The sequence below is a fragment of the Macaca fascicularis genome, chromosome X, assembly GCF_037993035.2.
Source record: "Macaca fascicularis isolate 582-1 chromosome X, T2T-MFA8v1.1".
Taxonomy (NCBI): domain Eukaryota; kingdom Metazoa; phylum Chordata; class Mammalia; order Primates; family Cercopithecidae; genus Macaca; species Macaca fascicularis.
The window spans coordinates 19,433,541-19,451,082 of NC_088395.1; the positions used below are offsets into that span (position 1 = coordinate 19,433,541).

Consider the following 17,542-nt stretch of genomic DNA (forward strand, 5'->3'; position numbering starts at 1 on the left):
TTAGCCGGGTGTGGTGGTGTGTGCCTGTGGTCTCAGCTACTTGGGAGGCTGAGGCGGGGAAGTTGAGGCTTCACTGAGCCGTGATTGTGCCACTGCACTCCAGCCTGGGTGACAGAGTGAGATCCTGTCTCAAAAAAGGGGGTGTTTGTGGGCGCATTTGGCACAACATGCATATTCTTGTGATGGTAGGAAAAGACCAATGGAAGGAGGTGAGTCCTCCTCAACTCCCAAGCAAACAACACTGCCTCTTAACTTCAAGCATCCTCCACCACAGGAGGGGCAGGTGTGTAAATACTAGGGACCAGGCCTGGACCTAATGGCTTGGCCTCCACTAAGAGAAAATACAGCTCCAAGACTGTCCTGGGAGTGTGCATTATGATGCTGGCTGGGCCCTTCCAAGCTAGGCTGAAATAGAAGTTCAGGTAGAGCATGAACTCCTGTACTTGGAAAGGAGAAGCAGCTTAGGCTTCAGAGAACGACCTTTATTTCCTGCCTCACCCTAACTTCCTAAGGCTGTGGGCTCCCCTAGGTCAGGTTTCCATAGCAGACTCCCTCTCCATCCCCTGGCTACCCAAGCTTGGGTCCCACTAGGGCCATTGCCTCAGACTGATTCCGAGCCAACAGGAAGGGCAGGATGGAGGACATTTATTTCAAAACATTTCACTGTCAGGGCCCCAGCATCCACTAATTTGAAGGTAACCTGAATGAAATGTTTCAGAAATGCAGAATTACTAGCAGAAATGCATTTTCATTTTTAAGAGTCTTCCCGAGATATAAAGAAATACATTCCTGGGGACCCTTAAATATCATGATTTGGGATCCACAGAGCCCAGAAGGATTGGGCGCTGCCATCCTTCAAAATAACAGACTAAACACAAATTACACTCACAGCCAAACAGCGCTGTCCTTTTTGAAACACACCAAAGACCAAAACTTGTAAGACCACATGTCTTACCCAGGAGAGAGACAGCACTTTGGCAGTGAGTCTAGTGAACTCTACTTGGCTTTTTTTTTTTTTTTTTTTTTTTCCAGTCAAGAGGGAAAGATGGTTTGAGGTGATACCCTGTGGGCAGCTGGCATTAAGTCAGAGGGGCTGCTGGCAGAGAGATCAAGTTTTGCTCATGAGTTAATCACATGTATCTTGGAACAACTCAGCAGTTTCTGAACATGTGGCTTATTTGTGTATTATGGTAACTGTCAATCTGCGAGCTGCTGTTTCCCTCTGTGATTTGACAGCTGGAAGCTTCCAATCAAATGTGAGCCTGTCTCCAGAAACTTTAGAGGACCCTATTGTGCATTACTGTGCTTTATTACTTTACTGCCCTTATTTTCCTTTTATTGTCATTCTCAACTATTTTATTCTTTTATATATATATAGTACATATATATGTTATATATATAGTACATATATGTGTTATATATATAGTATCTATATATGTTATATATATATGTTCTCTCTCTCTCTCTCTATATATATATGTATAAAAGAATAAAATAGTTTTTTCTTTTTTTTAAGACATGGTCTCATTCTGTCGCCCAGGCTGGAATGCAGTGGCGTGATCTCGGCTCACTGCAACCTCCGCCTCCCAAATGGGTTTTATGCATCAGTGTGTTTTTCACAGTGTTATTTGTAATGAAGAAAAACTGAAAAGAACTGGAATCTTTCATAAATAGGAAAACACTTGAATAAACTATGATATTTGATGGACTTTTATATAGCCATCTGAACGATGTTTATAAATGGCTTATACTAACAAGAATGAGTGCCTATGTTGCAATGTTAAGGGACAAAGGCAGGTTAAAAACAACACACACAGCAGCACACATATACCCATGTGCCCTCCTGACATATTAGGAAGAATGATTTTAAGACTGGAAGAAAATTTACAGTGGTTATTCCTGGGTAGTCTGATGGGTGATTTCCACCACCCAGTTCAGCAGCTGGAACATGGCAGGGACTCAAAAAACATCTGTGGAACATTTGCCAGATTTTCTGAAATGAGAATGCATTATGTATTTGTATAATAAATGCACTTTTCCCTCAATACCTAAAGTTGTATGCTATTCAGTATGATCACATCTATGGAAAACTGGTGAAAAACAAACCAAATCATGCATAGGAAAAAGATAAGAAAGAAATAGTCCAAAATGTTAATAGTAGTAATCTCTGGGATAAGATTATAGGCGAATTTTTCCTTCCTTTTAAAGTTTACTTTTATTTTATTTTCTTGAGATGGAGTCTCACTCTGTCACCCAGGCTGGAGTGCAGTGGCATAATCTCGGCTCACTGCAACCTCTGCCTCCTGGGTTTCGGCGATTCTCCTGTCTCAGTCTCCTAAGTAACTGGGATTACAGGCATGCGCCACCACATCAGGCTAATTTTTGTATTTTTAGTAGAGACGGGGTTTCACCATGTTGGCCAGGCTGGTCTTGAACCCCTGACCTCAAGTGATCCGGCCACCTTGGCCTCCCAAAGTGCTAGGATTACAGGCATGAGCCACCATGCCTGGCCTAAAGTTTACTTTTAATAGTAGCGACTAGAGGCTCATCTGATTCAGGCAGCTCATGTTCTCTCTCCTTTCTCTCCAATTGTATCATCAAGGTAAAAGCTGAGATTGCCTGGATCCTGCCTCACAAACTCTCCTTTAAGAATCACCCAGGCAGTAGTTACCCCATGAGGTCATCTCTCCTGGGAACTGGTTTGCGGGCCAGGGGTAGAGTTATGAACCCTAGACTTAAAAATTCAGGCCAGGTGTGCTACAATTAAATCTGCTCTTCATCACCTGTGTGACCTCGGCCGGGTTACTGAATCTCTCTGGAACTTGGGTGCTTCATCAACAAAATGACTGGTGGGCTAGCTTCAACAGGATCACCTCCGAGAGGCGTTCTATCTAGAGCTCTCGTTCCATAATTTCAACATTAGAGAAATGTTGGAGTCTGGGATGGGGGATTGGAGTGGATATGGTCCTGTGAGTTGTGGGCAAATTCTGGGACATTTCATCATCTCCTTTGCCTCCAAATCTTCATGTCTCTGGTCAATGTTGTGAATTCCTTTCCTTCCCACTTGACTTGAGCAAATGTAACTCACCCTTTTAGCACTCAGAGATCCACCTTTCTTCCTTGTGTTTCCTGCAACACACCTCTGTATTCCAACCCTTATCACAGCACTTCGTATTTATATATGTACCTAGTAATCTTCCCCACTTATTCTTCAGAATGGGATTTTGTCACTTTTTTTCCTCCTAGTACAATGCTTTATACATTTATGTATAACAAAAAGTTTTTGTTTAACTAAATGAATAAGCAAACATTGTGATTTTTCTGGGCCTTGTACACCTTAGGAAATAACCTGTGGATAAGTTATATTCTTGATATAGTATGGGTGGTTTATAAACAACATAAATTTATTTCTCACAGTTCTGGAGGCTGGGAAGTCCAAGGTCAAGGTGCCAGCAGATTTTGCCTGATGAGGACCCAGCTTCCTGATTCACAGAGGACACCATCTCACTGTGCCCTCATGTGGTGGAAGGCAGAGGGGTTTCTTTTATAAAGGCATTAATCCCATTCATGAGAGCTTTGCCCCAATGACCTAATCACCTCTCAAAGGCCCCACCTCTTATTCTGTCACCTTGGGAGTGAGGATTTCCACAGGTGAATTTGTAGGAGGGTGAGGTATAAACATTCAGACCATAGACTTGAGTAATGTGTCAACACTTTTCAAACAAAAAACAAATTCTTGCAGATCCCCATGTATATGTCTGTTATGGACTAAATTGTGTCCTCTCAAAATTTATATGTTGAAGTTGGAACCCCTCAATATCTCAAGATGTGACTGTGTTTGGAGATGGGCCTTTAAAAGAGGTGACTAAGTTAAAATGAGGCTGTTAGAAGAGGCCTCAGAAGAAACGAACCCTGCCCATACCTTGATCTTACACTTCTAACCTCTACAACTGTGAGGAAATAAATTCTGTTGTTTAAGCCACTCAGACTAATACAACATCCCTGTTTGAGAAATCATAAGAAACAAAAAATAGCCGACGACAATGGCTATCAGTGGAAAACCGTTGCCACAAGGGCATTTTGTCTTTGCAACTGTTAAAATTATAAAGAATACCACACGAATGAAAAGCAAAGGTGCACATTACTTGTAGCTACTAGATGCTGTATCCCCAATTTTAGGAGCATTGTTCTAATGGCACTGGATCAAAGGAAAAAACTATTATGCTCTAAGTTGGCCAAGGTGGCTGCCCCTCAAGTGGCATTTAGTGTGACCTGGGGTGAATCCTTGTCAGGGAGGGGCTTCTGACTCGGGAGAGTGTTTTACATCTCTGGGATTTGCCTGCAGGCCCCACACAGATGGTCCGATAGCCTGAACCGCAAGGGACTATCCTGAAGAAATAGGAACGAATCATCCATGACCAACTCCTCCCCAGATTCTAAAGCACCGGCCACATGTTGATAGGAAAGGGAGTGGGATCCCTCCAGTCTCTCCAACTGAGCCCCGATCCCTCATGCCGAGCACCAGACACAGGCTTAAGTTGAAATGATCTTCGACACAGGGCCAGAAGCAAGCCTATTTTGAAAACACAGTAGGTGAAGTTTAAAAAAGGTTCTGATCCTTCCAAGTATGGAAGCTGCAGCTGGTGTTTTGACAGTGTTCAGACTGTGGGTGTGCAAGCATTTTACAATGTCTATTTGTAAATGCCTTTCACTGTATTTATAGACTCTTAGAACAATGCTAATGAATTTCAGTTCTGAAAAATACCAAAATTTCTGAAATTCTGTGAAGCATGTGTCTGGAGCGGCTGACACCCAATGAGGATGCAGCCCCTCAACGGTCCTCGTTCTCCTCAGTCTGCCCAGCATGTGGGTACCATTTGGCAAAAGGGATGTTATTAAATTCAGAGAAAAAGGAAAAAACCCATCCTTTTGTAATTTGCAAGCTCCTGCAAGTGTTTCTGTCTACAGCTGTTGTGGGTTTCTATGCCTACAGCTGTTAACTAAAAGGAGAACATAAGAGAAGTCAGGAGATACCACCATATATCCAAAGGCATCAGAAGAAAGTTGCCCTTACTTGTTTCTGGTTTTTAAATCAAAGTAATGCAATATTCTTATATTTTACCTAGCAGTTTTCGTTATGGACACTTAGGACACATGACTTGGATAGGCAAGTACGGCTAAAAGTCTCCTTGTTTTACTCAAACAGGAACCTAAATCACAGAGAAGAGACTGATGAGCCCAAGCACCCCACCAGGTATAAGTAGAACCTATGATTCTATAGAAATAACAGCAGCTCACTTCCTTTGAGAATGAAAAAATAAAAAGAAAAAAGAAATAACAGCAGCAGCTACTGTTTACTGAATGCCTACCATGTGCCAGGCACTAGAATAAGCACTTAAAAAAAAGAAAAGAAAGAAAGTTTCACTCTGTTGCCCAGGCTGGAGTGCAGTGGCATGATCACAGCTCACTGTAGCCTCGAATTCCTGGACTCGAGTGATCCTCCTGCCTCAGTCTCCTGTGTAGCTGGGACTACAGGTACATGCTACCATGTGTGGCTACTTTTTTTTTTTTTTTAATTTGGTAGAGATGGTGCTCTCACTATGTTGCCCAGACTGGTTTTAAACTCCTAGCCTCCAGCAGTCCTCCAGCCTCAGCCTCTCAAGTCACTGGGATTACAGGCATGCTTTAAGTACTCAATCCTCACAACCACCCCTTGAGGTACCTACTATGTGCAACCCCTTGAGTGAAGGGCTCATTGCCCCTACTGCCTGCTGGGAGTGCTATCAGCAGGCAGCTGCCAGTTGTCAGCTCTTCCAGGGACCATCTCAGCTGCAGAGAGGCTCCTCAGCCAAGGCACTCCCTTCCCTCCAGGGCAGCCCACACTCCATGGTATCAAAGTCTCAGCCATTTCATCCCAACATGGGATGACTCAGATGGGCTGTTTTAGCTCTAAAACTTCCCGTGGATTTGGCCAAGGCTTTTTGAGCCAGTATTGTATCATGACTTCTCCCTCCGCTCAATCCTGCTTCTTTTTTGCTTCACAGGTATTGAACCCTAAAACATATCTTCATGCCAAAAGCTGGCTCAGGGTATGCCTTCTAGAGAACCCCACCTGTGACACCCTTGTTTTCATTATATAGATAAGGAAACTGGGGCTCAGTGAAATTAAGTCACTTGCTGATTAAGGGTCATAAAAGCAGTAAAGTGGCAGGGTCTAGAATTGGGCCTATTAAGTCCAACTCCAGAGCTCAAGCTTTTGACTCCTTCTCGAAGCTGCTTTAGTCAGCCTTCTGGTCTTCCAGACTGGGGATCTGGCCTTGGGGACAGTGAGTCATCAAGGATGCCAGGCAGCCTGTGTCACCCCGGCTCACTCACTGCCAGCTAAGTAAGTTTACTTTTGCCTCTCTCAGTTTAAAAGTACTAATAATAAACAAAAATCATGCACTCGACCTATCCAGAGGGGCCTGTTCTTTCCACTCAGACCCAAGATATAAGATGGGGCTCATGCACAGACGGGAATGTGGAAGATGCACCATGTGCATCTCTTGAGACCATGAACTCAGCCAGTGGCACAGCCCAATTTAGCCTGCATTGGGACAGTTAAGCCAAGACATGTGGTACGGACAAGGTGTTGAAGTGCACAGGAAGCCAAGGCAAGCAAACAAACAAACAAATAAATTAGCAGTAGCACTAACAGCAGCCACACACACACAAAAATACCAAAAAGAACCCATAAACCTTTTGGAGGTGAGCAAGGGTGAAGGGAGAAAGAGCAAATCTACCGATTCCTACTGAACCAAAGATTCCAAGTCCATATGGTGACTCTTTGACAGTCCCCACCCCACACCCCAGAAAGGAGGTGCAAGTGTTTGGGCTTCAACTGCCTACAAAATTTGACAAGGGGGAAAGAAAGCTGGGAAGAAAAGGAAAGGAAGAGAAACAGAAACACCCCATTGCCTGTGCTTAGGAAACCACTGAGGCACACCCCACACATCCTCTATTTGTCATCACTTTTCATTGCATTGGGAACGGATGATAACGGACGTCAAATGTGCAGATGCTAGAGAAACCACTCGAATTATCCTATCTTCTTTTTTTTATGACAACTTTTTACTTTATTTTATTTCAATAGCTTTTGGGGTACACGTGATTTTTGGTTACATGGATGTACAGCAGTGAAGTCTGAGATTTTAGAGCACCTGTCACCTGAGAACCTATCTTCTTTTTTTCTCCAACTCTGCAACCTTGCTTAGTACTCCCTCCTAGTGTAAAACTACTGTGTCTCATTGTTTATCTCTGTGGCCCTGTCCAGTCAGGTAAGCCTGAGGATGCAAGGCCAATGCAATTGAGCACTCCCTTCCTGCTCTCCTGGCTGCCTACTCATAACATCTCAGACTTCAGCTCTGATTGTTAAAGGTAGGTAGAGAGTACCCAGCTGAAGCCCCCATTTTATTACAGACAAAGGTCCTGTGCTCTGAGAGTGGGCAGTGATATACCCAAGGCCACCTAGTTGATTGGTGGCAGAGCTGGAACCAGATGGAAAGTTCCTCATGCCAAGCCAGTCCAATCTTTACCTACCACATTTGGGATGGCAATAATGTAAGTAAGCATCCGTGTGCATAGGTTTTATGCTCCAAGAGATGTTTTTCTCTCAAATCAACAATGACAAGAGGGCCCCACCCATCTGTGAAGACGGCGGATGCAAAGCCAGTCCTTCAGAAGCATTCTGCCCCAGGAGGGATGTTACTGCCCATGGAACTTGGATCCTTCCATCAGGAAAGGACAAAATGGGAGTATCAGTAACCCCAGTTTTCCTTTGCTCCTCAGATGGAGGGCAGGAGGAGCCTCCCTCCCTTTCCCAGAAATCCAGATCCAAAGGTCCTGCTGTTACCTGCTATGAGTCCCCACATACGCACCTGGTAGCCAAAAATGTCCCAGGAATCACAGGAACTTTTGGACTGAAAAAGTGGTACCATTTAAATGTGGGACAAGCAGAGGGAGGCCAGGGGCACAAGAAGCAGAAACCAGAGTGGTTTTCCTGGCAGCTATCCCTTTGCGTCGTGCGTCCTTGTCTGGATGAGAACAAACAAGCTTGGCTATTTATAGATGGTGAAGACACGCTGGGAGGTGATGGGAAAGTGCTCACTCAATTCCCCTCCAAATTTCTGTTCCTTGTGCAGACTCTGCAAATATATTTGGAAGCGGGCCTCTCTCCAGAGCCCATCCAGGGCCCGACAAGCCCTGCAATCCACTATGGCACAAGGATGATGACATCCACAGACGTCACCTGCAAACCCACAGCTTGACATCTCAAAGGGGCGCAAGGGGCTTTAAAGATGCTGAGCCCCCATCTTCAGCAGTGTCTGGAGGAGGGAGAATTCATCACGGTGTGATTGTGAGAAAAGTCTGCAGGGTGCCATGTGGAAGAACAGTACTACTCAAAGACATAGCCCATGAAAAACACATTATAGAAACCAATTAGTACAATGCATGCATGAGGTGTTAACATTTCCTACTGTTTCACTGCCTGATTCTGGTCATCAGTGGCAGGAAAATCAATGTGACTCAGTCTGGGTCGAGGCTAAATCCCGTCACTATGGTTGGTTCACTTTATGTGTGGGTGGAAGGAAAGAGAGTGAGAGAAGATAATATGTACAAATGGAATGAGGTCAGCAAATCATGCAGATGTCCCTAAAGTATGACAAGGTGCTTTCCCCCACGCCTGTGACCTGCGGGACTACCTTCTATCAGTTGCTAGCCTTCCCTGGGTCCTGGCTCTTGCTGCAGCTGGGGGAGGCCACTCATCCTTTCACCCTGAGGATGTCCACTTTTCCACCCCCTTGGGGCTCCAGAGTCTGATGCAGGAACCCCTCTCCCATGGAGGTCACAGATTTGCTGAGTGCCTCTCAAGTTGCCAGGCAACGAGCTAGGCCCCTGAGGTGGAGCAGTTTGTTTAAACTCTCCACATCTGAGCAAAGTAGGCCTTGTGGTATCATTTTGCAGGGGAGGGAACTGAGTGAGACTCAAGGAGGTGAGCACCTTGCCCAAAGTCACAGGGTATCTAAGAAGAGGGGTGGGGTTTCAACCCCAGTGTGCCTGGCCCCAAAGCCCAAGCAAGCAGTGGGTGGGCCTGGTTACCATAGTTAACTACTACCTAGAAGAGGACCTGGGCAAAGGTAGGCACTTAACGAGTATTTGAAACAAATGAATCACACACACACACACACACACACACACACACACATACACACACACAAATTTTCTTTCCTTCCTGAATCTATATCTAGCACCCATTCTCCCCCTTTTTTCCATAGCCAATTTCTCACAAGACAAATGTACCCACTCTTGGCCGCCTGCCCATTCTCTCTTCAACTCACCCCAAATCTGTCTCCTGCCCACAACTGTTCCACGGAAATTGCTCGACTGGGATCACCAAGGGCCAACTAATGAGCAAAGCCTAGCTGTCCCTGGCTCTCGAGATGGCAGCAGTTCTCACAATGTGGTCCCCTGACCAGTAGCAGCAGCACTGGGAACTTGGGAGAAATGCAAATTCTCAGGCCTTAATTCAGACCTACTGAATTACAAACCTGGGGTGCCAGCAATCTGTGTTTCAACAAGCACCCCAAACACCCGTGATTCGGATACACGCCCAGGTGTGAGCACCGCTGATCAGTAGTTGCTCCACACTTCCTCCTTCTAGCTTCCATGACATCACACTCCTCCTACCCTTTTGGATGGCTCCTAGACCTTCCTCCACCCTATACACAGTGATTTTCCCTCTTGCTGTCTCTACTCTTTCCTTCTCCTCTTCTCCATAATCTCCTGAAGTGGTCATATCTATTCCATGCTTGTAACTACCATCTATAAGTCAATGACATCCACCTCTGAATTGCTTTTTTTTTTCTTTTTAATTATTTAGAGACGGGGTTTCGCTCTGTCACCCAGGATGGATGGTGTGTAGTGGTGCGATCATTGCTCACTACAGCCTTGAACTCCTAGGCTCAAGTGATCCTCCCACCTCAACCTCTCAAGTAGCTGGGACTACAGACATGCACCACCATGCATGGCTAAGTTTTAAAACTTTGTAGATATCTCTGTGTTGCCTAGGCTAGTCTAGAACTCCTGGCCTTAAGTGATCCTCCTGCCTCTGCCTCTCATAGCACCAAGATTACACATGTGAGCCACTGCACCAAGCCGACCTCTGTAATTTCTAGCCAGGACCTCCCTCCTGAATTCTCCAAAGATACATCTTCATCCTGATTTGTATTAAAGGAGGGAAACACACAAAAATCACACAAGGAATCACTAGAAATCTTTAGAAAGAAATTCACAACTGAGTAATCCCAATTCAAAATGATCCAAGTATACAGTTTATCTGCTGACTTAGGGAACATTGCATGCACTCACTAGCTTTCTCTTCCTCTTTTTTGATTAATGGATTGATTAGTTTATGCCTAATAAAAGCAAAGAGGTCTTTTCTAATGCTTTCTTTTGGTGGGCATGGGAGTTGGACACCTCACTGAGTGATCAGTACCTGGAAGCTTATTTCCTGGTACATCATAACCCCAAGGTCTTAAGCCAACATGCCTTGGTAAATTTAAAGAAAAAGTTAACTTCCGTGCTCTTAAGTTGGTCCCAAGAGAGACATCTGCCCTACCCTATGCACTTAGTTGATGTTTGGCATATAAATGTTTACTTAATCTTTGCCTCAAGCTAAAATGCCTCAGAACTCATAAGTCATTTAACTCCCAGTGTTTCTCTGAAATCCAGTGCTCCAGCATCACTGCAGGTTAAAAAAAAAAGAGCTTCCACTGCATGCTGCCCCTCCCCTTATCATAACTATGTTCCAATTCTCTCGGTATAGCCTCCAGCCCTTCACAAGAAGGCTACATGGTATGTTTAACATTTAAAGCAATAGGTCATCTCCAAGTGGCACAGGTCTGGAAAGTCACTGGTCCTCCTACCCACATCCTGGGGTCCACCACCCAACTGCCTATCTTTGAGAGCAGTTCCTGGGCACATGTTTCCACATGTAAAGTCAATGGACAGTGAGCTCTGGGATGTCTGATTCATAGTAACCAACTCCCCCATATCTGGAACCTTCTCATTGAATGGTCTGCTTCCACCCTGACATTCTCAGCCACCAGCCAAAGCAAAATCTGTTAACTCTGCTCTGCCCGACAGAGGATGGAGCCAGCAGGCTCACACCACCTGCTACCACACTGTCAAACCCTTCTTGTCACTATCATCAACTCCCAGAACACACCGGCACCCATGGGAGGACACTGGCTTGTAGAACATTGGCCTCCCTGATTCCAGCTCTTGCCATCTTCCTGAGCCTATGGTGACCACGTGGGTGATCCATCCCCAACTCCGGCCCCTCCTTCCTTGGTATCTTCAGTTCTATGACCTTCATTCATTCATCTTCAGTCACCCACATTTGTGGCCACAACCATTGCAAATATTTTCATCTTCCAAACAAACCCACCTCCAAGGTTGTAAGCACTGACCTCCCCTTTCTGATTACCATCTCCTGTGCTTCCTTCCAGCCATCGACTTTACCTTGCTCCCACTCCATCCTTGCCGGCCTCACTTCCTTTCCTTCATCCCAGACCTTCTCCCCACATCTCTAACTCAAGGCTCCCTGACACCTGCCCCTGGCCACTCAGAGAGCATATGCTACAGCGGAAGAAAGGCAAAGCTCCCCAACTCAGAGTGAAGGTCCTGCTCTAGCCTCTCTATTCTTTGAGAAGAAAATTACCAATCCTTATGCCTTGGGATGTCTGAGTTCGGGAGGATTAACAAGCCCGCTTTGGACTAGTCAGGCTGCTTCTATCTCTTTCCCTATCAGATTTATTTCCTTTTGAGGGTACACACCTGCCCTGCCCCTCACGTTTCTTGCTTACTGCCTTCCACTGCTTGCAATTACTAGAGCTAAGGGCAGCCTGCCTCTCTCCAGCATTTCCTTGGGTTTTTTTCTTCTTTTGGATTCTTCTCCCAAGTTTCAGGAACTCTTCTCACAGAGGAACTCATTTTTATTCAATTGCTAATACACCTTATTATTACTATTATTATTATTGAGACACAGTTTCACTCTTGTTGCCCACGCTGGAGAGCAATGGTGCAATCTTGGCTCACTGCAACCTCTGCCTCCCAGGTTCAAGCAATTCTCCCGCCTCAGCCTCCTTGGTAGCTGGGACTACAGGCACCCACCACCACGCCTGGCTAATTTTTTGTATTTTTAGTAGAGACAGGGTTTCACCATGTTGGCCAGGCTGGTCTTGAACTCCTGACCTCAGGTGACCCACTTGCCTCGGCCTGCCAAAGTGCTGGGATTACAGGCATGAGCCAGCGTGCCCAGCCCACCATTGAATTTTTAAATCAATGCTGGTATTACATTTTTGAAAGTCTTTTCTTCCTGTTGAAATTCCATATGAACTTACTTTCTAGAAGTGGGGAGAACATTCTTACTAAAGGTCAAGTATGTTACTATCTGAGGAAGAGAGCGATCACTGTAAGAGCCTTCATGTGCATTTCCACTTGCTCAGACCGAACACAGACTGCTTACTGATGTCATTCTGGTTTTCCTAGATATAATTCCTAAAAACTGTGAACTGGAACACCTGGGTCTGACCAGGACTTATATAATTAATTAATTATAATATTAATAACATAATTATTAATATTGTGCTAATAGTAATAATATATGAATATATTATTTATGTATACTTATAAATATATAAATATACTATTTATTAACACATATTTATATATTTGTTAACATATATTTATATATTAATGGTACATATTCGTATATTTCTAAATATATATTGCTAATATATAAATATATATTTATAAATATATAGTTAATATATATTAATGATATATTTCTAAATATATACATTTATATTAACAATATATAAAAATATATTTATAACATATATAATATATAACAATATATATTATATATGAATATATGAATATATATTTGTAATATGTAGCTTTTATATATTTAGAAATATATAAATATATATTAATGTCCAACATTAATATATATCAATTGCATATATAATATACAATGTCCAACTGATTTTGTTACTATACTAATATACATTTATAAATTACATTATATATTATATATAAATATTTATATTTATTTATATATTGACATATATATTTATAAATATATGTATATAAATATACAAAATATATACATATACAAATATATGTATATACATATGTACATATATACAAATATATGTACATATGTATATACATATATTAAATATATATTTATATTTATAAATATGTATTTGTAAATATATACATTTATATTTATAAATATAAATATGTATTTGTAAATATATACATTTATATTTATAAATATAAATATGTATTTGTAAATATAAATACATATATATATATATATATATATATATATATATATATTTATGGAGGAAAGGTCTCACTCTGTTGCCCAGGCTGGAGTGCAGTGGCACCATCACAGCTCACTGTAGACTCAACCTCCTGGGTTCAAGCAATCCTCCCACTTTAGCATCCTGAGTAGCTGGGACTATAGATGTGTACTACCGTGCCTACATAATTTTTAAAAATTTTTTTGTAGAGATGTGGTCTTATTATATTGCCCAGGTTGGTCTCGAGCTCCTGGCCTCAAGTCATCCTTCCACCTTGGTCTTCTAAAGTGCTGGGATTACAGACAGGAGCCACTGCGCCCGGCTCTGTAATACATTTTTTGTTAAGTGAATATATCTAAAAGTGATGATGCTTTTCCTAAACTTATACACAGTATTCCTTTTTTCTGAAAGATGCTAGCTCCTGTTTAAAGAGAAAGAAATTACTCTCCTCTGAAAGCCGCACTTGGCAGCAAGATTTCTGGCTGGTTAGAAGCAGCGTGAGCCTGGACGCTGCAGCTGCAGTGGCAATGCCTAGCTCCCAACGAGTGCTGCTTACAGTGACTACATGTCCATGCATTCAATCGTCCATCTAGCCATCCATTCACCTGGTCAGGTAAATGTTGGTGAAGATCTGGGTTCACACAGAACACAATACCCTTTCTCCAGAGGACCACTGACACAAAACTATTTGAATTAACATTCATACCTCCACTAATTTGGCAGAACAAAACAAGTTCATAAACCAATATACAGGTTGGTTGTTCAATGTAATTGCTTAGCAAAAAAACATAAAGTGCATTAAGTATCAAGGAACAATAAGCCTTTCTCTGATTTTTAAAAGTGTTTTTGTGTGGCAATCCACGGCATAATAGGTTACTTAGAATGTAAGATACACATACTAAAGAGCTTGTACAGAGGCTGGGAAGGACGACAGGAGAGGCAAAATTGAACAAAATATAAGTACTGGCACCTCCCCCTCTTTTAAGGAACCATGGCATTCAACAAGTGTTTGTTAAATGAGCCACTACCATATGCTCGACACCGTAAGGCATGTGGAGATGACAAAACACACTCTTGATCTGCTTTAAATCTGGTGAAGAAGTCCGGGGGTGTTTGCATCCCAAGTAGCACAGCATGGGGCCCAGCACTAGGCTAAACACGGGTGGCAGGCATTTGGAGGAGAGAGCAATCATGAGATCTAAGGGAAGGCTTCCAGAGGAGGGCATGCTAACAGGGGCTCTCAAATCTGAAGCATGAGCAGGCGCTTGAGAGGCAGCCAGGCAAGGAGGAGCGAGCACCGTCAACAACTTGGAAGAATCTAGAGCAATGGCTGTCACGGTGTGGATTCCATCACCACCACCACCACCACCAGCAGCAGCTTTTAAAAATGTAAATTCTCAGACCCACCCGAGACCTGCTGAGTCAGCAACTGTGGGAATAGCACCCAGTGATCTGTTTTGAACAAGTTCTCCAGGTGATTCGGAGGCATGCTTGAGTTTGAGAACCACTGAGTAAGAGCAGGCACTGCCCTCCCTTAAACTGGCTAAGCAGGAATCTCAGGGCTTTCCTCCCCTACACCCTCCTGCAAACCAGTGTGTAGGGAGCTAGGCAGTCATAGGGTATATGGAGGGCTGGGGGCTGACCACCCTCTCCCAGGCTGCTCAGATGGTACGCACTGTTAAGAACAACTACCTCTTCCACTGGCTTCACAAACCTCTCTCATGCATCTCCCTTCATGTCCTGGACTTCTAACTAACCACTGGATACTGGGAGACCCAGAGGCAGAAAAGAGATAAGCAGAGGAAGGAGGCAAATGGGATCTCTGTGAGCCCAGAAGTTTGGTGGTGATGACACGTTTCCCCCCAGGCTTGCAAAGCCTGTACCTATCCTATAACCAGAGAGTTGCAAGAAGCTCTAGAAGGCAAAGCAGCAGTTGGAATTCCACTTCTCTTCAATCAGATTGTTAGAAAGAGCAGCAGGAATATCTTAGAAATTGTTATTGAGCTAACGGAAATGTTTGTAGCCCCTGGGAGACTAATAGGATTTGCCAGGGCATGGCTTCAGGCTCTCCTTTGCGATGTGCAACCTTTGCTGCTCCACATCTTCCCCATTTGTATAGCTCATATTCTTTTTGGAAGCACTTTGGTTTACCTAAGCTTTTTCTTCTGATATACTAGTTTCTGGGCTGAGCACACCACTGAAATGGTCCTTGCTAAGGTCATCAAGACTGTCAAGTGGCCCCAATATGCGCGTGTGCAAAGAACCTTCTATTTTCAGTTCATAGGAGAGGGTGGAGCATGGAGAGTCCTCACCAACTCAACAGGGGGTGTCACACGGAGGCAGTTGTTGGATTGGACCTTGGGAGATGCCTGTAGAATGACACAGGTGAACCAGCTGCTACTCAAATAGGCTCACACGCACCTGAGATGACCACAGCTCTGTATCGACTGGGCAGCCAGCCTCCCACACACCCACGTTGTGACCTGCCTCTATATTTGAGCCTGGGAGTTGTGTTTTTGTTGTTGTCATTGTTATGAAAAGCAAATGAGCCATACTACAATACAGATGAATGTTGAAGACATCATGCTAAGTGAAATAAGCCAGTCATAAAAGGATGAATCCGCCGGGCACAGTGGCTCACACCTGTAATCCCAGCACTTTGGGAGGCCCAAGGTGGGCGAATCACCTGAGGTCGGGAGTTTGAGACTAGCCTGACCAACATGGAGAAACCTGGTCTCTACTAAAAATACAAAATTAGCCAGGCACGGTGGTACATGCCTGTAGTCCCAGCTACTTGGGAGGCTGGGGCAGGTGAATCCCTTGAACCCGGGAGGCGGAGGTTGCGGTGAGCTGAGATCGCGCTATTGCACTCCAGCCTGGGCAACGAGAGTGAAACTCTGCGTCAAAAAAAATAAAAAATAAAAAAAGAAGATGAATCCTGTATGATTCCACTTACTGAGGTACCTGGAGTAGTCAAATCCATAGAGACAGAAAGTAGAATGGTGGCTGCCAGGGGCTGGGAAAGGAGGTAAATGAGGAGTCACTGTTTAAAGGGTACAGAATTTCAGATTTACAAGATGAAAAGAGTTCTGGAAATGGTTGTACAACAATGTGAACATACTTAATGCCACTGAACAGTGCACTTAAAATGGTTAGGATGATAATTTTTACAATGCGTGTATTTTACCACTAATTAAAATTTGTCTTTAAAAAAAGTAAATGAGCTATTTTTGTCTTACTGCAGTGTGCCTAATTCAATAGGCAATAATCAAAATAACAATGAAAATAATGTTGATTTCCATACTTGGGAATTATTTAGGTGCATTCCATTATCATCCTCTATTTACAGATGAAAAAAGTGAGGTGAGAGGATAGTATAGCCAAGCTCCTACTTCTCCCATGAATGAGGTGGGCTGAGATTCCAGCCCAGAGGCCTGTCTGACTCCAATGCAAGAGCTGTGAAGCCCATGCGACTTTCACCATGCCAACTTAGCTCATAAGAACAAAAATTCAGTGACTGTGTTGACATGCACACCTAAAGACCTCTGGGTCACTGGCCTGCCCTGGTGTGTTACACCAACACATGTAATACACATATATTTTAATATTATGGTAGAAAGTTCTGGCAATGAACTTATGGAGAGAATTCAACAGTTCCTTGCTCTGTGGTAGGTATCTCAGGTCTGGAACACACAATGTCCAACTCTGATTTCACGGAACACATGCATCCAGCCCGCTGGCGAATGAATTTTCATTCTGTCAAGCACATCTCGGAACACATGCCTGCATAAAGCACGTCCCCAGCCTTTGAGGGTCTTAGAGCTAGAGACATTCCCGGATCTGGGTTCCACAATAGGCTGTACAGTGAAGAGCACAGGGAGCCTGGGCTATGGAAAGAAGCCCTGCAGACCAGTGAGGGTCAGGGGTCGTAGCCACACATGAGATGTACATACTTGAGGCCAGCACAACATCCAGGGGGAAAAAGAGGGACACGCCACCTGCATTTCCAGGCTGAAGGGCAGTTGGCCTTGCTTCTAATGAGGCCCAGGAAAAACCCCTATGTGTCAGCATGGCCTAAATGCTGGGTACCCAGTTCTCATCTGCTAATCCTGAAACCCACACGGCAC

General features: G+C 43.8%; 1 protein-coding gene across 28 annotated transcripts in view; it reads right to left on the bottom strand.

Annotated features, from left to right (window-relative positions):
- The window catches only part of SH3KBP1 (SH3 domain containing kinase binding protein 1), a 361,548-nt gene that overhangs the window by 40,453 nt on the left and 303,553 nt on the right, over positions 1–17,542 (bottom strand). The gene's annotated exons all lie outside the window — the stretch shown is intronic.